The sequence below is a fragment of the Balaenoptera musculus genome, chromosome 16 (assembly GCF_009873245.2).
Source record: "Balaenoptera musculus isolate JJ_BM4_2016_0621 chromosome 16, mBalMus1.pri.v3, whole genome shotgun sequence".
Classification (NCBI taxonomy): domain Eukaryota; kingdom Metazoa; phylum Chordata; class Mammalia; order Artiodactyla; family Balaenopteridae; genus Balaenoptera; species Balaenoptera musculus.
This window is the reverse complement of record NC_045800.1, coordinates 1907154-1929901: the sequence shown is the minus strand read 5'-3', so window position 1 is coordinate 1929901 and position 22748 is coordinate 1907154.

The window sequence follows — 22748 nt, the reverse complement described above, 5'->3', positions numbered from 1 at the left end:
TGGTCTAATAAAGTGACATGAGACAGATTAACAGGAGAAAATCAAGCAAAAGTTTAATAACAGGTATGCATGGGAGAGACCCAGGAGGACTGAGTAACACCTCAAGATGGCACCTTAAGTACCATCTTCATACAAGACAGAAGAAGATATTGGGGGCTGCGGTTTGAGACTTCAAAGGGGAGAAAGGCAATTGACATGGAGAATAAAAAGCAAAATTTTTGGTGTCGCATTGTCTCTCCAAGGCCCAGCAAACATTTGTTTACCAAACCTTTGCTTTTCCATGAATTTCCTAGTTAGTATAAGCACAGATGTGGTCCCAGTGCCCACCATGAATAACAAAGACATCAACTCTTATGCTCACGAAATCCAAAGTGTTTAGAAGCTTCCTCCCAGCACATGGGGATAAAGGCTAGATGCATTATTTATTATGCACGTTAGTTATTCAAAATGCATTGGAAATCGGGTTCTTGTTACTGCCATTTCTAGTAAATCAAGAATTATTACGCTCTTACTTCTCTCTAAAACTATGAAATAAAAGTTTTACACGGGCACACACATTTTATGTGCACTCACAGTATATTCCCAAAGTCTCTGGGAGAGCACAGCTCCCATAAGGTAATAGAAGGATAGAATGTTGTGCCACTTTATGCAGACGGAAATAACGAAAGGGCTGGAATTCACATATACAGATGTTTAAAACACAAAAATACAATTATTATGATATAGAAAATTCTGGTAATGGATATATTTTTTGAGCCGAAGGATAATAATTTTCTTCAAATTGTGTAAATTGACATCTAGTGAATGAGCATAGCATTACAGGTAAATAAAATTGTATTACCATAAATTAATGGATAAGATGATGAGCCCTGTGGTCCCTGTTACTATTTTTATTTTACTGTGATCATATCACAAGAAATGCAAAGTAGGAAAGAATTTGTAGAGCAAATCTTCAGTTTTTCCCCCAGAATTACTGCAGTTTAGAGTCTTATTTTTCTGTTAGGGTGGAAAGTTGAATTTAAAAAAAAAAAGCAAAAAAACTCTCCATAACTTAGAGGCTTCCTGGCAAGGGAGGAAATTTCAAACTTTATGACCCTTGATGATTTAATTAACCTGTGAAATTGTCTTTCTAAGTGCCTCCAGAACCTCCTTTATTTTTGTCCTAAGGCCTCTATCAAACCACTTCCAGTATAAAACACTAGTATTTGTGACACAGCTCTTCTCAATTTAGAACTTTTGCTTTTGAGAGAAAATAAGTAAGTCACTTTCCTGAGGTTCTGGTGAACCTGAGTTCCATTTTAAAGGAAGATTTTCTTGGTACATGAATATCCTTCAAAGGAAGAAAACAGGAGTTCTTTACCTAAGGTCTACTGGGGTACATACACCTTACTTGGAATTTTTACAAACTGCAATATCAAATGATCTCATTGGTTATTTGGTTTCATTTCTAAGCATGGGATGTGACCGGGCAGAATTATTGCAGGAAGGGGGATGCCTTCTAGGGCCCAAGAGTGGGCTCTTTTCTAACACTCGGAAATGAATTGTCTGAGGAGACACACGTGCTGATAAAGCAAGAGACTATTGGGAAGGGGCGCCCGGGCGGAGTGCAGCAGGGGTGAGGGAACCCGGGAGAACTGCTCTGCCACATGGCTCGCAGTCTCAGGGTTTATGGTGATGGGGTTAGTTTTCAGGTTGTCTCTGGCCAATCGTCTTGCTTGGCCTGTGTTTGGTCTGACTCAGGGTCCTTCCTGGGGGCACGAATATCTCTCACCCAAGAGGGACTCCAGCACGAGGGTGTTTGGGAGCTTGGCAGGACATATTATGGGCTGGCGTCTCCGCCCTCTTGTGGCCCCTCCCGAATTCTCCCAGTTGGTTTTTGGTGGCGGTAGCATCATGGTCCTTATCAGACCTCCTGCTGTGAGACAAGTCATGCACGTGGTTATCATTGTGCCTGGCCAAGGCAGTGGTTTCTTTCAACAATTCCCTAACAGAATCAGGTAAAATACCAATCATTACCACCATGTTATAGCCTCTAATAATCTTTATGTCCAGCAGCCAGAATTTTTAAAAACTGCTTTGTCATTATTGATGGTTTTTTTTTTACATTTCTTTTAACATAATTGAGGTAAGCAAAGAAAAGAAAGCACAACAGAGAGAAAGTGTCCATGGAATTTACTTTTGTCCCTGAGTGGAGTGGGAGTCAAAGGGCACAGAGCTTCTTGTTAAGGTTGTTGGCAACTGACACACTTAGCAGTGATTTACTTCTGTGCATCTGCATAAGTACATTGGAGAATATGGATCATTTCAGAGGATAATTGCTCTTTTTGAAAAGACTGTAATTTAAGCAAAACTCAAACCGGCCCCAAGGCAAAAACCTTGCCTTGAAACACCCTGAAAGGCTGCTCATTTCCTGCTGAGTAGAAAAAGCCACATAAAAGTGGGGAGCCATGAAAAAAACCCTGGGTCCTGGAACAAACTGGATTTGTAGCTTAGAGTGGAGGAAGGGAAGGGAAGCAGTGCCTCTGTTTAATGATGCAGCCCTTTCCAGAACTGCTGCCATTTCATGTGACACACCTGAGCAGGTGTCCCCTCCTCATGCACCCGGATGACTCCACTGGTACCTGCTTTCCACTGTGTCCACTTGTTACCAAACACAAGTTCATGTGTCCGACATACAGCGAGGCCAAACAAACTGAAACATCAGAGTTTGGAGCAGAGAAAGTTTTATTGCAAGGGCCAAGCAATGAGAACGGGTTATTCATGGTCAAAAACCCTCACTCCGTGATGGCTTTGGGGGAAAAGTGTTTCTAGGCAAAATTTCAGGTGAGGGCTGCAGGGTGTGTGACTTTCTTTTGATTTTTTTTTTTTTTTTTTTTTTTGTGAAGTAACAGGGCGGTGCTCCAAGGATCTTGTGCTCAGCCTGAAGTTACCATCCTCAGCCTGGGTGCAGGCCTCAGTTCCTGCAGAAGAGCTCAAAGATATTATTATGTATATCCCTTGAGGAGGAACCAGGACCCTGCTTTAATTGTTGGACAACCATTTCTTGACTCTTCCTCCCTTGTTTCTGCATTCCCTCCCTTCTCTGATTAACAACAGTTTGAATCTGTCCCTTGGAACTCAGGGAAGCTCTAGGAGCCTGAATGATACCTATTTCCTACAAACAGGAAGTGGGGGACATGGAAAGGATTTGTACCCGGGAGGGTCCCACAGGGTCCTGCTCGGTTTCACACTCTGCCATCGTGATCTGTATGCTGCCTGTCCTCGGCTTCCCTCTCCTGCTTCTTTTTTAAACTTCAAAGGATGTACATATCTTTGAAACTGTGGAAAGTTTTCATTCCAAGAGTAAGTTTGACTGTAGTAAAAATCTTAGTATTCAATACACAGACAGAATGCCTTCTGTGTCTGGCAACCCATCTGGCTGTGCTGCTTTTGGTGTAGGAATAAGCGCCATGAGCCACCCTGTCTCTTCGCATCCGATATCAGATTACACTCCAACACCATCAATTATCTGGAAAATGCCTATGACCATGGATTTATCAAATTCATAAGAGACAGTCTTGAATTACTGCCTTTCAAGAGATTTTTGTCAAGAAATGGAAGTAGGATGTAAGATTTTTCTCCGCAGAAATCCTTTTGCTTTTCAACGCGTTCTTAAGTGCCCACTTGAACCTCATACATACACTTCGCTTTGCGGGAGAAGGGGAGCTGGCTCTGGGGACAGCTTGACACGGGAGATGTAATTCACAGCTCGGCTCGCTCGGTGAATTCTGCTGACATGTGAGCAAGGTAAGCAGTGTGATTAAAAGTCCCACCATCACCACGTTGAGTGCGACTGCAAAGCTTTCCATGGATGAGAGCTTTGTCCTGCTTCAGAAATTCAGGGCTGGGGCTTCCCTGGTGGCGCAGTGGTTGAGAATCTGCCTGCCAATGCAGGGGACACGGGTTCAAGCCCTGGTCTGGGAAGATCCCACATGCCACGGAGCAACTAGGCCCATGAGCCACAACTACTGAGCCTGCGCGTCTGGAGCCTGTGCTCCGCAACAAGAGAGGCCACGATAGTGAGAGGCCCGCGCATCGCGATTAAGAGTGGCCCCCGCTCGCCGCAACTAGAGAAAGCCCTTGCACAGAAACGAAGACCCAACACAGCCAAAAATAAATAAATAAATAAACAAATTAATTAGTTAATTAATTAAAAAATTAAAAAAAAAAAAAAAGAAATTCAGGGCTGCCTCTCCCATATTTCTGCAGACAAAAGCCCAGAAGAAAATATCTTTCCATTTCTCTTTTAAAAGGAATCTAGGGCTTCTTCCAGCAAGATGGAGTAGATGAGCTTTTCCCTGTGCATCCCACTAAGTCCACCACCACCCCAGATGCTGTGTATGTTATAGACACAGGAAGACTGTGCCCTTGCAGGGAGTGTGGACTGGTGAGCCACCTCGGAGGTCAAAGATGACAGGTTGCCATGTCCAAGTGCCAGCTTCACTTTCAACTCACTTAAGTCCGTCTGTGGAAATATTTTCATTGACTTTTTCTGTTATGCATTATTTAAGTGCACTTTTTTGTCTTACTGGTCTAACTAACATTTGTGTAAGTTATCTTACATAAACTGGAAATCAATTTTTGCATGAGAACAAATGAAGGCTAAAAGATATTTCCTACAAAATGTGGTCATTTGTTTTTATTAAAGATAGTTGTCTCTGGTGCGATATACCACAACTGTATGCAAATTTCTATGAGCATGTGTCAGTAGAATATAGCTTTTCTCAGAATCACAGAGATCCATGATAATATATACATATATATATTTATATATATATATATAATATATATAAACATATATATTTTATATATAAAAAATATATAAAAATATATATTTATATATAAAATATATATGTTTATATATATAAAAATATATATTTATATATATATTTATATACATATATGTAGTGAAGAAGCACTGAACTTCTAGACTTTAACAACTTGTAGAATTTCCCAGTAGGAATTACTTGCAGAGTGTAGTTTAGACCAGGGGTCCCCAGCCCCTGGGCCTCGGCCTGTTAGGAACCAGGCCGCACAGCAGGAGGTGAGTAGTGGGCGAGCGAAGCTTCATCTGCCGCTCCCCACCCTTCCCACCCCTTCCCACCCCTCCCCATCCCTCCCATTACAGCCTGAACTATCCCCCCCACCCCACCCCAAGTCCATGGAAAAATTGTCTTCCACGAAACTGGTCCCTGGTGCCAAAAAGGTTGGGGACCGCTGGGTTAGAGCATCTAAATGTTATTTACTTAGAAAGGAAGATGAGAAAGAAGCTGCTGTCCTCAGGAAACAGAGACGCGACGCATTGGGTTCAGAGCAAGCGCACGCCCAGAGGCCCAGGTGGCCTTGATTGAAAGCGTCACCCAGCCCTCGCTGCTCTGCATCCCTGTTGCCTTTCAGAGAGACGGTGCTCAGGTGTCCGAGACAATGACGTCAGTCCCGGTCTAAAAATGACCCGCTATGGAATATCAGAACTGGAAATCTTTCACTCTGGGTGATAATCTCCCTCCCTTGAGTTTCAAGCAAGGGCCTTGGTCTCCTCACCTGTGACCCAAGGGGCAGATATGAGTTATTACTAAGCTCTCCCTGTGCTGGTGCTTGGAGACCGCGTGTTCCTGCATACGTTTTAAGCACCTTCTCGCTGGTTAAGCAGTATCACTTCTTGGCCCTCTGGGCCTCTACTGGCGTGGCTGTCTTTGGGTGGAGGGCTTAGGAGTGAGCTGAGGCAGTGTTGGGCTCAGGTTTAGAAGATGCCACAGCAGCATTCCCTGAGTGTCTGGATCATAAAACCTAAGACGGGCTCGGCATGGGAAAAGAAAGCACCAACTCCTATGTGTCAGAAACACCACGTAGGCCACCAGCTAGTGACCGTGGGGTCGTGCTCTCCTGGGGACCGGGGCGGACACCCACTAGTCATCATAGGGGTACTCTCACTGGAAGCCCACAGGGACGCCTGCACATCCACCCACTGACATCCCATCTCCCCACGAGGCTGTGCCAGTCTGGACGGTCCCACATCTAGGTCCCCCTCTAGGGAGACACAGAGGCCTTTAGGATGTCTTCTCAGGCGGGACTCGGTGAGAGTCAGCATCCAGGATAAAGCGGGCAGCCAGAGCAGGGTTCGGGGAGGCAGACGGTGGCGGGAAGTGCAAGTCTTCCCGAGGAGAGGACAACGGGGCCCGGGGCCTAGCATCCAGCCACACAGCCCCGATCCCAGGGCACTCAGGGTGTCCTCTCACACACATCACAGTGGCCTCTGTCTGAGCCCTGTGTTCCCACTCACGGAACAGCCTGAACCAGCCCGTTTCCCCACCTGTGCTGCTTCCTCTGCCTGGAACCCCCTGGCCTGCCTCCTGCCCACCTGAAAAACTCCTACGTGCACCTCAAAACCCAGGTCAAGCATCACCTTGCTGACAAAGCTTCTCCTAGTTTCCCCAGTGCCTCACCACTTCCGGGTCATTCAGCTCACACACTGTCTACATCAAAGAGCATCCCTGAAGACAAATACCCCTGAGCAACTGACTCTTACCCTGGATTCAGAGGGCCTCCAGGTGAGGGCTTCCAGGTGAGGGATTCCAGGTGAGGTTCTCCAGGTGAGGGCCTCTAGGTGAGGGCTTCCAGGTGAGGGCTTCCAGGTGAGGTTCTCCAGGTGAGGGCCTCCAGGTGAGGGCTTCCAGGTGAGGTTCTCCAGGTGAAGGCCTCCAGGTGAGGGCTTCCAGGTGAGGTTCTCCAGGTGACAGCTTCCAGGTGAGGGCCTCCAGGTTAGGTTCTCCAGGTGAGGGCTTCCAAGTGAGGGCCTCCAGGTGAGGACCTCCAGGTGAGGGCATCCAGCAGCTGAGGCCTGACCCCTCTACAGGAGGGTCTTGTGGTATTCTCTGAATGAAGGGAGTTTAGCTGGAGGCCACTGTGCAGATTTCAGTGACCAAACACAGAGCAGCTGTGGCCAGCCAAGACAGTGACACCTGGGCTGGGGACAATGATATATGCCTTGGCAGCTGGAGGCAGACACGGGGAAATGCACAGCCTTGAGCCCACTCATTGGCTCAAACAGGGCCACCACCCCTGCGTCCCAAGGTCAGGGTGGGAGTCACAGATGTGGAAGTCCTGGCCTCTGTGGCTGGGCTCAGCCCCTCCTCTGATGGTCAGCTGAAGTGGGACAGAAGGCCATGGTGGGTCCTGAGGCACCCAGACAGGAGGGGACAAAACAGACTGGAAAATTAAGATCTATAAATGTGTAATGATGTATGACGAGGAGCTTCTTTAGTCAATAGAGAGCAGAATAGAATGATGTGATTTTTGCAGGAGGCTGACTAAGGCGGCAGATGGAGGTCCAGCTAAGAGGAGGAGTTGATTTACACGGTAACTTTGGGGTTTTGAAACTCAAGCACCCTAGCTCAGCTGCTAGAGCCCAATACAGCTCTTTATGTAAAGGACTCTGGTTTTGTCATTACTATTATTTTTAGGAAGTGATACATACTTATAAGGAAGTATAAAGAAGAGATATTTTAAAGAAGAAATGTATTCTAAAGACCTATAATGCCATAACACAGGGGTAAGCACTGTTAAATTCATCTGCATTTTCTGCTGGGCTTATGCACAGAGATTTACATAATTGGAATTATACTGCATGTGTAATTTTGTATCCTGATTTTTTTTCAGTTAATATTGTGTAGTAAAATTTTTTACATGTTGTTGACAATTTTCGAGAAGTATTTTCTTGGTGGTGTAATTATCTGTTGAGTGATCTAGCACAATTTAATAATTCCCTATGGTTGGACATAAGACTTTTGCATTTTTTCACTGTTATGGATAATATTAAGATGAGTACCTTTACAAAGAAGTCTTTGGTGGTCAATTTGACTGTTTCCTGATACTAAGAAAAGTAAAACAGATACTAACAAAAGGAATCACTGGGTCAAATTTTGTGAGTCAAGAAAGACTTTTTTTTTTTTTTTTAGATTCATAATTGTTTAATTAGATACATTTTATATATCCTGAACATAATGGTTCCCATAGAAATAAATATTTTGTACACAAACTTTATTTACTTTGCCACAGTCATAATGTGCCAGTTAATCCTTAAGTAGAAGAAGCAAGCTCACTGCACTCTTCCCTAACAGGTAATAACTATTGTCATTATTTTTAAACTTTTCTAATTTAGTAAGTAACAAATATCTCACTATTGTGATAAATTGTCTCTCACTAATCACCAGCAAATTTGAATATTTTTAAGTTGGCTTATCAGTAATCTCCTTGTCAATAATCTACTCATTTCCTTCAACCACTTTTCAATTAAGGAAAACAAAAGACTTTATTAATTTCTCTTGAGTTTTTGTCACTTAGGAAATTGACTCTTTGTTTGGTATATTTGTAGACATTCTCTTCCCTAACTCCTGCTCCCCAGGTTATAAATCATCTCGTGTGCTTTTCAAATGATGTTTTGAACATTTATTTAGTCCTATCCAGAAGAACATCATCTTCTTGTGATTTCTTGTACTGTTTATCTACTTCAAACAAAAAAAGAAACAGCAAACAAGAAATTTCCACTCATCCAGAAATCAGGTAATAACCTCCTAAATTTCCTTCTTGTTCCCTGCCCTCAGCGCTGTGCTTCTGCCTTTAGCTCCACGTGGCTTTTGTTTTGTTATAATCGTGTAGTGTAAGAACCCTATGGCCCCCTTGTTTTTTTCAAGATAAGAAATGTCTTGGTAGGTTACACTGACTAATGCATCTCTCCCTGATTGAGCAGCAACAATTCTCTGATTAAATACTAAGCCCTCAGACTCAGTCGGGTCCGTCTGTGAAAAGCCTTTTCTGTTTCTCTGGTCTCTCCATTCTTCCAAAAGCATCGCACTGTGCTAGTTCCTTCAGGATTGCAGCATCTGAAGACTTTTTCCAGAATGGCCCCAGCTCTTCTCAGCTGCCGATTATTCAAACACATTTCTGTGAATAACCGAGTGTAAGCAACTGTCCGCTGGGCGTCTAAGAAAGGAGCGCTGCCCCTGCCCTTCATGGGGATTGCATTTTTACAATCCACCTGCAACCACAAGGGGGTGGAATGCTGGAAGCAAGCAGACTCAAGGAACGTCTAGTCCAACTCCTAAATCATACCCCACTCGAGGCCTGTGGCATTGCCGCCTGCCCCTGCCCTGGCCCCTGAGGGTCCCCATCCTTGGTGGCTCTCACGGTGACTCAGGGCTGCTGACCCCTCTGGGGCTTCCTCCACCCACAAGGACCTGAGCCCTCCAGAGACACAGGGAGCAAGTCACTACTGCCTCCGTGAGGATGGTCCAGAGTCTATGGAACCAAGTTTGAAAACAGAGTTTGCAGGGCGGGCCCTATCAGGATGCAGGCTCTGGGCGGCGGGGAGATTCTTTTGCTCCTTGGACCACTTAGGAGATGGATCCTGAAGTGATGCCTTCTAAGGACCAGACTTATGGTTTCTTCATTTAGACAGTGCATTGCACGAGTCTGATAAGGAAGCTGGGCTGGGAAAATGTCATTTCTGATACAGAAGATAACAGGAGTGACTATAAGCCGATGAGGGAATTTGAGGAAATAACCTCGAAGGAGGCTGGAAGTGTGGATTTTCATCAGGAAACCCGGGGACACTTTTTGAAAAAGTCAGCCGTAAGATGTACACTTCACCTGTGTGCCGTCTTCCAGCAGGAATGCTAACGTGATAAAATCCATGACTATTAGAAAGATAGGAAAAACTGTTAAAAAAATAGGAAAAGAGACTATGTTCTGCATACGTCTTTAACTTAGTTCACAAAAGGAAAATTCAAGGTTGACCAGTGATCATTCAATGAATAAATTTTCTTGAGAGTTTTAAATGCCAACATTCTGAGAGAAACACAGAAATAAGTAAGAGTGGTTCTCTGCCCTCATGTGTAAACAACTGAAAATAAAACAAGATTCGATTTTAAACTCTGTGGGGCAAGGACCGGGACTTTCCTTCAGCCCGTGGTCCCCAATTCCTGGCACAGGCTACGTACTTGATAAGCGTTGTTGAAAGAGTAGGAAGCAGCCGTCCTGGCAACCTTCAGAGCTTCCTGTTGACGGGACTCTCCCACCTGTCATCTTGTTGGTGTCTCCAACAGTGAGTGGGGTATCATTCGCTATTCCACAGCAGTTACTGAGGCAGGAGCCGACCACAGCTCAGTTCTGCGTCGACCTCTCAGCCCCACCAGTACCCCTGCCCTCACCGCACACGCGCCAGGAACACTTGTGGCTGCGGGGCCGGCTCTCCTGGCGTCCTCACCACGGATGAAGCGCCCTGGATTGTGGGAAGATCTGTTTGCTGATGACACACAGGAAATGGGTGTCTGGGTTGACACTTGGCTTTGTGGGGCCAGTAAGGACCAGGTGGTCCCCAGGGTCTGGAATTCCAGCTCTGAACCTACGGAGCCTCAGAGCCACGCTTGGGACTCCAGCAAGGGGAGCCCCTGACAGGTGGCCACTGTGGATCCTGCCCCATTCCCAGCCGGATCCCAAACACTCGGGGCTGTGTTCCAGCAGCAGGGCCAGCACCTGCTCTGAGGAAGAGCTTTCCTCTCAGAGTTTTGTTGGATGGGAACAGTGGTCAGACACAGAGTGGTGCTTCCTGAAAGCTCCCTAGAAGCTCGGCCCCCAGAGCAGCCGGCACAGGATGAGTGCTATGGGGGTCATCTCTCAGGCACCTCCCACTCACACACAAGCACTTCTTCACGAACACCGGGGTCCAGAGCAGGGGAGCTTGCCATGAGATTAAAAACCAGCCTAGAGCACCGAACCGAGGAATTAACATAGCTTTTCTTTTCATTGAATTTACATCCTTTTTCTTTAATTGAGGTATGGTTGATTTACGATATTATATAAGTTTCATGTGTACAACATAGTGATTCACAATTTTTAAAGGTTATGTTCCATTTACAGTTATTATAAAATGTTAGCTATATTCCCTGCATTGTATAATAGATCCTTGTTGCTTATTTATTTATTTTATTTTTTCTGTATTTTTTTAATTGAAGTACAGTTGATTTACAATGTTGTGTTAGTTTCAGGAGTACAGCAAAGAGATTCAGTTATATATATATACTTTTTCAGATTCTTTTCTTATATAGGTTATTACAAAATATTGAGTATAGTTCCATGTGCTATACAGTAAATCCTTGTTGTTTATCCATTTGATATATAGCTTTTTAAAGAACTTAACCCCAACCCAACAATGCATTCAGCTGGCACTCAAACTCAATGGGCACAGTAAGTGTTCATCTAATGCCTGGTTTGCTTAGTGTTGAGGGAGGGTGCTGGCCGGGCTCAGTGCACACGGCCCTTTCCTCTCACAGGAAGTTCTCTCAGGAGCTGGGCCTCTCCCACCTGAGCGTGTCTGGCTGCCGTGGACAAGGGCCACCCTGCGTATGGGACACAGAAGCTGCGGTCTCTGCGCCTCAGTCTTTTATTCCTTCCTGCCGGTCGACCCAAGTCCTGAATGCACAGCTTCTGATCCATGATAGGTCTACATCTCAGAGGTTGCACAGCAGGTGAAGCAGACACAGTGATCCCCGCTTGTTTTCACCCTGTAGTTTCCAAGGACACAGTGCTTGGAGACAGCCCTGTGTGAAACTTCATGCTTGATTTGTGGCTTCTACAAATCCCAAGGCCAGTTTCTGATTAAAACAGCAACAACAAAGATGCTCAATTAGGTAGGAATTGATGGCAACAACCTTGATGTGATAAAATATCCCTCAGTCCCAAAGCCAAGCTGTTTCCTAATAAGAAAACATGGTGAGATGCCGCATGCACCATCTCCATGCCTGCTGGATGTTCCGCTGGAGGTGTCAGCCAGTGCAATCAGACAGGAGGAAAGAATAGAGGGGCAGGAAGAAGACCTCCTGTTTGCAGTGCAGTCAGACAGGAGGAAAGAATAGAGGGGCAGGAAGAAAACCTCCTGTTTGCAGTGCAATCACACAGGAGGAAAGAATAGAGGGGCAGGAAGAAAACCTCCTGTTTGCAGTGCAATCAGACAGGAGGAAAGAATAGAGGGGCAGGAAGAAGACCTCCTGTTTGCAGTGCAATCACACAGGAGGAAAGAATAGAGGGGCAGGAAGAAGACCTCCTGTTTGCAGTGCAATCACACAGGAGGAAAGAATAGAGGGGCAGGAAGAAAACCTCCTGTTTGCAGCTGTGTAAGCATATCCGTAGAAAACCCAGGAGGATCAAGGATAAAGCTAAATTTACTAAAGTAAAACTGAAACCTAGATGTACAAAAGCAAAGCAAATTCAGTGAAGTATCAGGATATAAAATTAACACAATAATAAATAGCTTCTGTGTGTACAAACAATGACCACATAGAGGGGATGGTGGATTAGAGAACACCATTTAAATAGAATAAAAAGAAAAAAAATACAAAAAAATAAACTTAACAAAACTGTGAACTTATATGAGGAAATCTTTTAACTACTTAAAAAAAATAAAACCAGACTTGCCTGAATAGAAAGGCATCTTCTCTTTTGGGGTGAGACTATTCAAAGTTATGAAGATGCCAGGTCCCTCAGGTTAATGTATAAATTTCCTGCGATACCAATAAAAATACTAATGAGTTTATTTTTTCTGAAAACAAACAAGTAGGTTCTAAATTTCATATGGAAGCTAAAGCAAAAGATCTTTTAAAAAATTAAAAGGAGGACTTCCCTAGTGGTGCAGTGGTTAAGAATCCACCTGCCAATGCAGGGGACACGGGTTCGAGCTCTGGTCCGGGAAGATCCCACATGCCGCGGAGCAACTAAGCCCACACGCCACAACTACTGAACCTGCTCTCTAGAGCCCGCGAGCCACAACTACTGAGCCCGTGTGCTACAATTACGGAAGCCCGCGCGCCTAGAGCCCGTGCTCCACAACCACAGAAGCCACCGCAATGAGAAGCCCGCACACCGCAACGAAGAGTAGCCCCTGCTCACCGCAACTAGAAAAAGCCCGCGTGCAGCAACGAAGACCCAACTCAGCCAAAAATAAATAAATAAATATTTTTAAAAATTAAAAGAAGAGCAATGAAGGGAAACATTAGATATTAAAAATATGATAAAGTATCTATGATTAAAACAGTGTAATATTGGGACATGAATCAACAGACCAATAGATGAAAGTAGAAATCTATAAATCAACACAATTATATGTGGAAATTTAGTATATTTTAAAGTATATTTGACTATCTCTCCAATCTCTGGGGAGAATATAAATGTTGTTTAGTGATTTTAGGGACTTGACAGCCACTTGGAAAATTTGGCCATCCCTCTCATCTTTCATCATAACACAGTTCAGATAGATCTGAAGATAAAAATAGGTATATGCAAACATTAGGGGAAAGCAGGGGTGAACTTCTCTGTAACCCAGAGATGAGAAAAGCTTTTCAATTTGGAACTCAAAATTTAGAAATAATAAAATGAAAGATTGATAAACACAACAGCATACTTTTAATATTGTGTGGTACAAATCCCCATAGATGAATTCAGGAAAAGAACAAACTGTGAAAATGTATTTACAGCTTTACTCATAAAGGAGAGTAGTAAGTTAAAACAACGTGTTGATCCCATTTCTCACCTCTCAGATTAACACGAATTCATAAGTTTGACGACACTCCCCTTGGCAGGTAGTGGGAGGAAGGGCCCCTTCCCCAGTGATGGTTGGTGTACAGAATGCTACTTCCCTGTGATGGGGAACTAAACTAAATGTCTAAGAAAATGGCATAATCACACAATTTGGCCTCGGGGTGCACTTCTAGGAATCCCCTCAAAGATGAACCCACCTTTGCACACATTCACCAGGGCAGCGTTTTTCCCTCTGGGAATAGTGGAAGCACCCCGGGGATAGTCATGTGGACCACAGCACCTCCTGCTGGTGGGAAGTCAGGAAACCGGAGAAATGACCAGGGGCCTCTCTATGCTGAGAGGGCAGGACCTGTTTTATTATTACTTTTACTATTTAAAAAAGATTGGACTATAGTTAACTTACAATGTTGTGTTAGTTTCAGGTGTATAGCATCAGTTTTATATATATATATATATATATTTTTTTTTTCAGATTCTTTCCCATTATAGGTTATTATAAAATATTGAGTAGAGTTTCCTGTGCTATACACTAGGTCCTTGTTGTTTATCTATTTTATATATAGTAGTTTGTTAATCCAAAACTCCTAATTTATCCCCCCCCCACTTTGGTAACCATAAGTTTGTTTTCTATGTCTGTAAGTAAAAATAAAAACAAACACAAAAATTCCAAAAATTGCACATAGTACACAATCACTTGTTTTTTTTACAAAAGGAAGCCCAGGAAGACTAAACTGTATGATTTGAAAGGACACAGGGTGAAGGGGCAGGAATGGGTGTGAGGCTCCTCTGATTAATCTGTTTTATGATTTTAATTTTGAGCCATGTAAATATTTTCCATATTCAAGAAATGAAATTAGTTAAGAAAGAAAGAGGAAATAAAAGCAAGCCATAAAACTGAATTCAAACAGAACTACATGGACCCAAGTGTATATCAAATTTATAACAAAAAACAAACAGGAAAATAATTCAAAGATCTTTTAAATAGTGCACTCTGTCTACCCTTAGTGGGATATATTTTGAGAGCGAAAATAAAAAGTTTTAAATTTTAGTTAGGTTTACTGTTGAAAGTGGCAATGATGTAGTAATTGTGAAATGATTTTGTGCGTACTGTAGGAGAGGGCAAATGAATGAGAGCTCTCACTGTGGTGGAAGGGAAATAACATGCAGAACGACAGAGGGTGTAAGAGAAACCTGTGATGCTGGCTTTGAAATAGTAGTGTCGGTATAGCCTATGATCTTAAAGATATACATTCTTTAATTAAAAATATAAAAATAAAATTCCATGTACCTCTGCTGTAATTGTGTGTATATATGTGTGATGTGTGTGCCTATACGTGTATGTATATATAATCTCCTGTATCTGCCCAGTAAAAGGAATCAGCGTTCCTTGGAGCCTGGCAGAGGGAGAGTGGCACATGAACCCAGGACATCTCACTGTCCCAGAAATAAGGCAGAGCCCGAAGCCAAAGGACTCCATGGCAAAAGGACACAGATGCCCATTTCAAGGACCACCGACTGGCTACATCTGAGACCATTTGAGCATCAAAAAGAATACTGGTGATAAAGGGTGATAACGCATTGAAAAACCTATTCATACAGATGACCATGAGAGAGGAAGAGGCAAAAAGGAATATTTCTCTTTACCAGTGTAACACACATGTCCCACTATTTTGCCACCTGTGGTTCCCTAAGTGAAGGGTCGTGACCCTGGGAGGGAGGTGGCTGGAACCAGGCGTCCATGCAGGCTCAGCCTCGCCCACTGAGTGCACAGCACTGCAGAGCGCGTTTCCAAGGACACCACCCAACTTGGGGACTGATAGCGGAGCAAGCGCCATCATGTGCCTCCTGACAGGAGGCAGGGGGAAGATGACATAGTCGAGTTCTGGGCGAAAATGCTGATTCCGAGGTTAACCATATGGGACAATCCGACAGTCCCAAGGGCTGATGCTGATCTTCCAAAGAACCAAGGTCCTGAAAAATAAACAAAATACTGGGAAGCGAAGGGAGTTCTGGATTTTTAAATGTCCAAAGACAACTGACCACATCTAGTGAGTGAAACTGATTGTATCCTGGGGGAGGAAAAAGTCTGGCATTTTTATAAATAGAAAAAACTTGAATATGGACCATGAGCTGATATTATTGCATTGCTGTCAAAACGCCTTAGGTGTGACAATGGCATTTTTGGCTGGGTGGGCAAGAGTTCTTATTCTTTGGAGACTCATGATGAAGCATTTAGTGGTAAAATGTCATGATGTCTTAAATTCACTTTCAAATAATTTAGGAAAAAGGTAAGTGTGTTTACAGAGGTGTATGTGTACGTATGTGTATACATATATAAAGAGAGAGCACAGATATGACAAACTGCTGAAAACTTATGAATCTGAAAAGTACAGCACTGTTTGTTTTACAATTTTTAATCTTTTTTTGTAGGTTTCAAAATTTTAAACTAGAAGCCAGGGAACAAAGAATAATTCTTTGTACACAAAGCTAGGTAATTTCTTTAATCACTAATATGAAAGGTGAGTCAGAGCTGATTCTGGCTGGAAAAGAAGGAATCCCTCAGAGAAGCAAGTATGTCAGGCCACCACCCGGCAGGGACCGGAATTGCCTCTGGCCCTTCGGGACACAGAGGAAGAGGGGGCTCTGGGCACAGTGTGGCCGACGGCCGCATCCTCCTCCAGCCCTGGGCAGAGTGTCCTGGTCTCTGCCCTCCCATCCCTGCCTGGGTGGTTTGTCTTCAATGCCCAGAGGTTCCTCAAAAATACCCCCTTCTCTAAGCTGTATCCCTCTAACTATACACTTGTAAAATTGTTCAGCGCCAATCTACTCGCCCATGATTCCATTGATGCAACAGCTACGTGATGTCCAATGTTTATGTGCTCACTACGAAATATTTTTACAGCAAAATAAAATTCATATTTCAAAAGGAAGTGATGCCTTTAATAATTTCTGTACCCAAATTATCTGACACTTGCATTTCCCAGCGTGCGTGGGTGTGTGGACACAGGGTGCACTGGGTCTTGTGTTGAATGAACACACATCCAGGGCTTTGCTCTCCCCGTTGTCAGGAAACCACAGGCCCTGCCTTGCTGCTGTCTGCCATCCAACCCTGCAGTCCAGGTGTGGACAGGTCACCCACCACGTGGCACTCTTCTCCTTTCCTTTCCATGCACACACACGTGCGCGCACACACACACACACGTGAGTCCTTGCTCCCCAGGTGCTTTCAACTCTACGTTGCATGTTTAACCCTCATAGCTCAGACCGTGCAGCGGGTCCCTACGGCATCCATGCTTCCAAAGCGTGAGAGCTCAAAGCATCCCAGCCCAATGGGGCAGTGGTCCCTGCATCCTGGTGGCGCACACAGCTCGCACTACCTCTACCCTGAGCACCCCTCCACCCAAGCTGGCCTGGCCTCCACTGCTGCCTGTCTGTCCAGGCTGAGCTCAGTAAATGTCGTCCAGGTAATTGAGAAAAGCAGGGTGAAATTGTTGGGTTGGGGCTCATGGCAACAGGCATGAGTGCCTGAGAGCCACAGGTCAGCAAGGACAGAAACGACCCTGACCCCGACGGAGAGACCCCGTGTGTGATGTTCCAGGGGAGGACCCACCTTAGAGCCCCGCTGGGCATGTGCTCTGGCCGTGGTCTCAGCCCCCAAGGATTCTGTTGGAGGGAAGGGTGTGGCATGTGTCCCTGCAACGCAAAAGGGGCTGCTGTGGCCCCTGGAGGACCGGCCCCAGGCTGTCTAGAACACGGCAGGAAAGAGCCCAGGAACACAGAAGTTTCCACCCAGAACCAGGCGGCTCTGCGGGGTCCATGGGGCAGCCTCGGGGCTGTGCTCCTTCCTGCACGTGACCCCATCTTCAGGTGGCTCCCCTTGGCTTCACTCCCTTCTCAAGCAGATCCCCGGCCCCCCCTCCAGACCTCTGCAGCCCACTCCCTTCCTGACGGCAAAGCGCCCCGAGCGCCCCCTGACAGAAGACCCTAGCCACAGGAGAGTCCTCGCGTCACCTCCACGAAGGCTCCTGAAGCCAGAGGCGCACACGGTCACCGTCACCGGCACTGTCCCTCCAGCCTCACAACTGCACACACGACCCTCCCTGCAGGGCTGCACCCGGGCAGGGCGTGTGGGCTCAGGGAAGGGCCTGGTTATGACGGGCGGAGCTCACCCGGCCCTGGCTGCAGAGTAACTACCCTCCAATCCACTCAGAACACAAGCTTTTCGGTCCAGGGGTTTCGGGAGACATTCTTTTCCTGCGTTTCTGTATTGAGTCTGACCAAGAGAGTTCTCAATGCCTCTCTCGTAGAAAAAAAAGTCTTTTCATTAATCAATAGTTTGTCTAACGACTCTGCTGAGACGATCAATAAACTTCTAAAGATGTAGATTTTGTCCTAGTCTCATTATTGGGCCTTCATCACAAATTTCTATTTCGCGCAGCTGATTCTAAACTCAAGAAAACAGCAGGAAGGTCGGCTGACCTTGAGCAGTGCGGGGCCAGGCCCTTGATGACCGAGGGCCCAGCAGCACCTGAGAGACTGGGCCCACACGGACGAGCGGTTTCTGCACCTGCTGAAGCTTGTCTGCCCAGGAGAACCGGGCTAGCCACACCCAGATGTCACCTCCATGGAAACTGGTCTACACGGCACAACGCCGCCCAAACAACAAGTGCACGCAAAACTGAAAATGAAAAGAAACATCAAACCAACCAATGCACAGAGGACCCGGCGGGCCGAGTGGCTGGATTTCCGCGGGCCTAGGGAGGAGGTGGGCTTTGTTGGGAGGTGGACTTGGGCTGGTCATCCCTCGGCAGCACGAGGCGGGAGCAGGGGCCTGGGAGCAGGGGCCTGGGGTCCGGACTGTTTCTCTCTTTATGTCACCAACGCAGGGTCAGGGCCGTCTCCACTCCGGGCAGAGCTGAGTGGGATGCTGATTGGGGCTTGTGCCCAGGAGCCCTCCTCGGTCACCCCCTGACCCTAGGTGCTAACTCTGGAGTATGAAGTCTGGATCTGGAGGAGGAGGGGGCACCCAAAGGCCCAGCTATGGGGACTGGGGCTCCTGACATGAGGTTTGGGGTCCTGGGGCTCACTGCTTTCTCTCCACTCTTCTACATGTTTGAAAAATTCCATCTTAACATTTTTTAAAGGCCTTAATTCATCCAGGTCAGAATCTCATCTAGGTCCGTCTGAGTGTTGCTCAGAAACAGGGAAGGGTGACGGTTAGGACGTGTAAGCACGTCGCCTGTCATTCTTCTGGTGCCGAGTCAGCCCTCGTTCCTTCCTGGGGCCTCGCTTTCCCCGTCCTGGTCTCCAGCCGGGCCTCCGTCCACTTCGGGCCGTCACTGCTTGCCAAGAGGAGACGTGTTACTCACCAAGCGGTCCCAGCCTCGCTGCCTCCTGGGTCCATCCGCTCCCGGGCTGAGCAATCCAGACGCGGCCAGAGCCTGCTGTAAAAGCAGCCCATTCCTGGCCTGGGCCCCTCGGTCACCAGCGTGATCTGATCTGGCAGCGTCCCTGGCCTCCCTGTCTTTGCTCCCAAACAGCCTCTCGCGGTTTGGTGCGAGGACTGCTGAGAAGGTGACTAATTCATGAAATATGCATAAAGGTAACGAGAGGCTCCACCAAGCTCGGAGCATTCAGCTAAGGCCTCTGCGGTGGCCTCATTCACAGCCCCGGGGGTGCTGCCAGAGGCTGGGAGGCAGCACAGAACCCACAGAGGGAGGCTTGGAGATGATGGAACCCAAACCCTCACCTACGGGTGGAGAATTACAGTCCCACAGAGGAGGAGGGATTGACCGGCTTGTGCTGCTGGATGCCACCTCCCACCCCCGCCCCGTGGCCAAGCCCGGACCAGCAGGAGGCGGTGCTGCTGGGGGGAGGGGGGTGCACAGGCGAGGACACCGCTCCCCCCCCAGCCACGACCCCCCACCTGATCAGAGGCTCTTTAAAAAGCCACCCTGCATCCGGCCTGCTTTCTCAGCCTGTGGATGAAAGGAACAGTTAAATCTTAAATATTTTCATGTAAATTTGCCTTTAGACTTAATACTAAAACCACAAATGATCGTGGAAGTGAACACATAGCTGAGAGGCTGATTTTTTTTCTGGAGATATTTTCATTATTTGATAAGGATATAAATGGATTTTAACTACCTCCCCAGATAGTTCTTTTTAAATGTTTTAATTTTAAGAGCTTCCTGGCTTCATATATTATATGGTACATAATCAGGTTACATATTCTCTATCCTAACTCTGCCTGAATAATAAGAAAATGGAATTATAATAATACCTCTGCAGGGGCGATTAAATGCAGCAAGGCTGGTCTCCTCCCCATCTGAGCTGGACGGGGGGGAATCTTTGTCCCCATACCCGCCATCTCCCTGACCTCCTCCGCCCCGCTTCCACTGTCCGCCTCCGCAGGCCCTGGGTCCTGGCCACGTCCAGTGCAGTCCAGACCCCAGGGTTCCTTCCCTGTGATAAGGACGTCTTGGAGGCCTAAGATGTTGTGCATGTGGCATCGGCTGGGCCTGTCTTGTGCCAGCCACCTGCACGTGTGACCCCCTCGCCCTGCAGCCCTCACGAGACGGGAACCGCTATCTGGCAGCAGAAGAACCGAATTGCCTCTTCCGAGAGTTTACAGGGCCAGCCCTAGCTTGCTGGATGCCCACCAGCCCTCGCTGACCCTCTGGCTCTATTCCAAACAACACTGAACGTGAGTCAGCCCTGGAGGGACCACGAGGTCGGGTGTGGGCTAGGTCTGTGGCCCTAGGTAAGTGCCTTCTGTCTGAGCCTCAGAAGGCATAAGAAAGGACTCCTGAGAGCTGGGTGAGTGCGGGAGGGGAGGGGCTAAAAGGATTGATGGGGCTCTGGGCACAGAGTGGTCATCACAGGAAGTTCTCTCTCCCTGGAGGTCACCTCCCGTCCTGACTGTGAGGGGGCCGTGTGGAACGGTGGCTGGACACCCAGGTCCTCGAGACAGCCAGCTGTGCTCCAGTCACTGCCCCAGTGCACACGGCCTCTCTTTGACTCAGTCTGTCCATCTATAAAATGGGGCGATAGTCTTGACCAGCTCCTGGGTGCATGTGAGGATCACGGGAGTCTGCAGCGTGAAGCAGAGAAATGCCTGGCAGGGGGTCTGCACTGAGGACATCGAGGGCCATTGTTGCCTTCAGCCCATAACACCCTGGACCTGGCTGTGCTAGGTCAGCAGGGCCCCGTCTCACGTCTCCCTTGTCTCCACTGTGAGCCCTGGATGCAGGGGCTGGGTCTACGCCTTCCATCCCCAGAACGTAACAGGCCCTGGCACTTGGTAGGGATGCAGCATCTGTTTTGCCAAGTTGCCACGTGGGACCTAGTTAGTTGTCCCACCGTCCACAGCTAGAGATGAGGGCGGTGGCAGGATTCGGACAGCCGACAGCCCACTGGGCAAGGGGCTCCTCAAGTCGAGAACCCAGGGTTTGCTGACCTGACCTCACGGAAACCGTCCCGGCTGCCGGAGTTCATAGTCCCCTGAATTGGCGCCAGGAACACTTTACGCTTTACTGCGAGCAGCCCAGAGAGAAGCGGTCCTTCCCTTTGCCTCCCGGGCGATGCTGATGCGTTCACGGCGGGCTCACCGGCTTCTTTATGGGCTGTTTCCATTTCTAAAATATGGTGTCAGTTGCCGAGTGATGATGCATGTGGCAAGAAATATTTATTATGTGCAGGACCGTAATAAATGTTTCTTTTATATCCTAAATAAAACCTAAAACTCCTGAGCATTTTGTGGGCCTATTTTATGTCTTCCCATTATGGACTTTGTCCTGTGATTCAGCCAAAATTTAGTGGCCATGAACGTGAGCTACCGTGGGGCTCCCCTGTCCCCGGGCAGCTGTCAGCACTTGGTGCCCAGAGCAGGTTCCATCACCTTTGCCCTGAAGGGAGACCCCTAGGGGGGCGGAAAGCAGGGGGGCGTGGCTGAGAGGGACAGCTTTCAAAACACGGGAAGTGGCCTCTGATACACTGATTCCTGCCTTCAGGAGCCATGGTTGGATCAGGATTTCTGTTTTCAGATCTCCGAGGGCAGTGCGTTGTGTAAAAGGTAAGATTGGTGAAGGCAGTATGTTTGCAGATACATCTGGATTCAGAGAGCGTCTCAGTGCTGTCGGTCAGACCTGCAAAACAAGGGGGCTGCTGGTGTGGGTCTCTGACTTGCGTATGGGGTGTGGGTATGGGCGGCAAAGTGGTGGAAGTTGGAAGGGGCGGAAGTGTGTGTCACTCCTCGACACACTTGGCCAGAAGGTGATTTATCGTAAGAGGCGTGTGGGACGCCCACATTCTAAGGTTTCGCTGGCAGCATAGGAGGACGGGAACAGAGAGGTTCACCGCGGACGACGTGGAGATGAATCCAGTAGCGTTGCCACCAACGCCACCACCCAGTCGGCCTGCAGCTGTAGGGGGTGTTTGTCCTCCCCTGGGAACCGTCGTCCCGTTTGTGGTCATGTTCTTAACTGTTACCCCCACGAGGTGGCAATCATCTCCCTAAGACTGGTCCACGCAGGACCAAGACAGGGGCCCTAGAGGACGGCTCACGGAAGAGGGTTCAGAGAACAGACACATCCAGGTGGGGCACAGGGGAACCCGGAAACACTCACGGTCCCCAGCATCCTGCTGAGAGGCTCACTCTAAAAGAGCCTCTGAGGGGACAGACTGCCTAAGGACAGGGGAGTGGGCGACAGAAGGTGCAGGGACACGGCGCTATTTTGGTGCACACTTGTGCCCCAGGCACTGTCATGGGGCTGTTCACACACACACTGCACACGCGTGTACACATATAGCCACACGCACACACCTCACACACGTGCACGCACTCACTGAGGAGGGAGCAGGGCGGCCTGCTAGCTCAGCACCGCTTCGGCGCTGGAACCTCCACCACCGGCCGCCGGGCACACAGAGGCCTTGATGCCAGCTCTGCTCTCGAGGGCAACAAAGCCACAGGGTTATTTCTCCTGATAACGCAACCAATCCTCCTGAAATGAAAATGTTTCTACGCCTTCTCGCCGCAGCTGGCGCCTCGAGCCCCTCTGCCTTCTCTTAGACAATCCCCTCCTGCGAGGGGTGGTGGAGGCAGTAAGGATGGTTCCGGGACC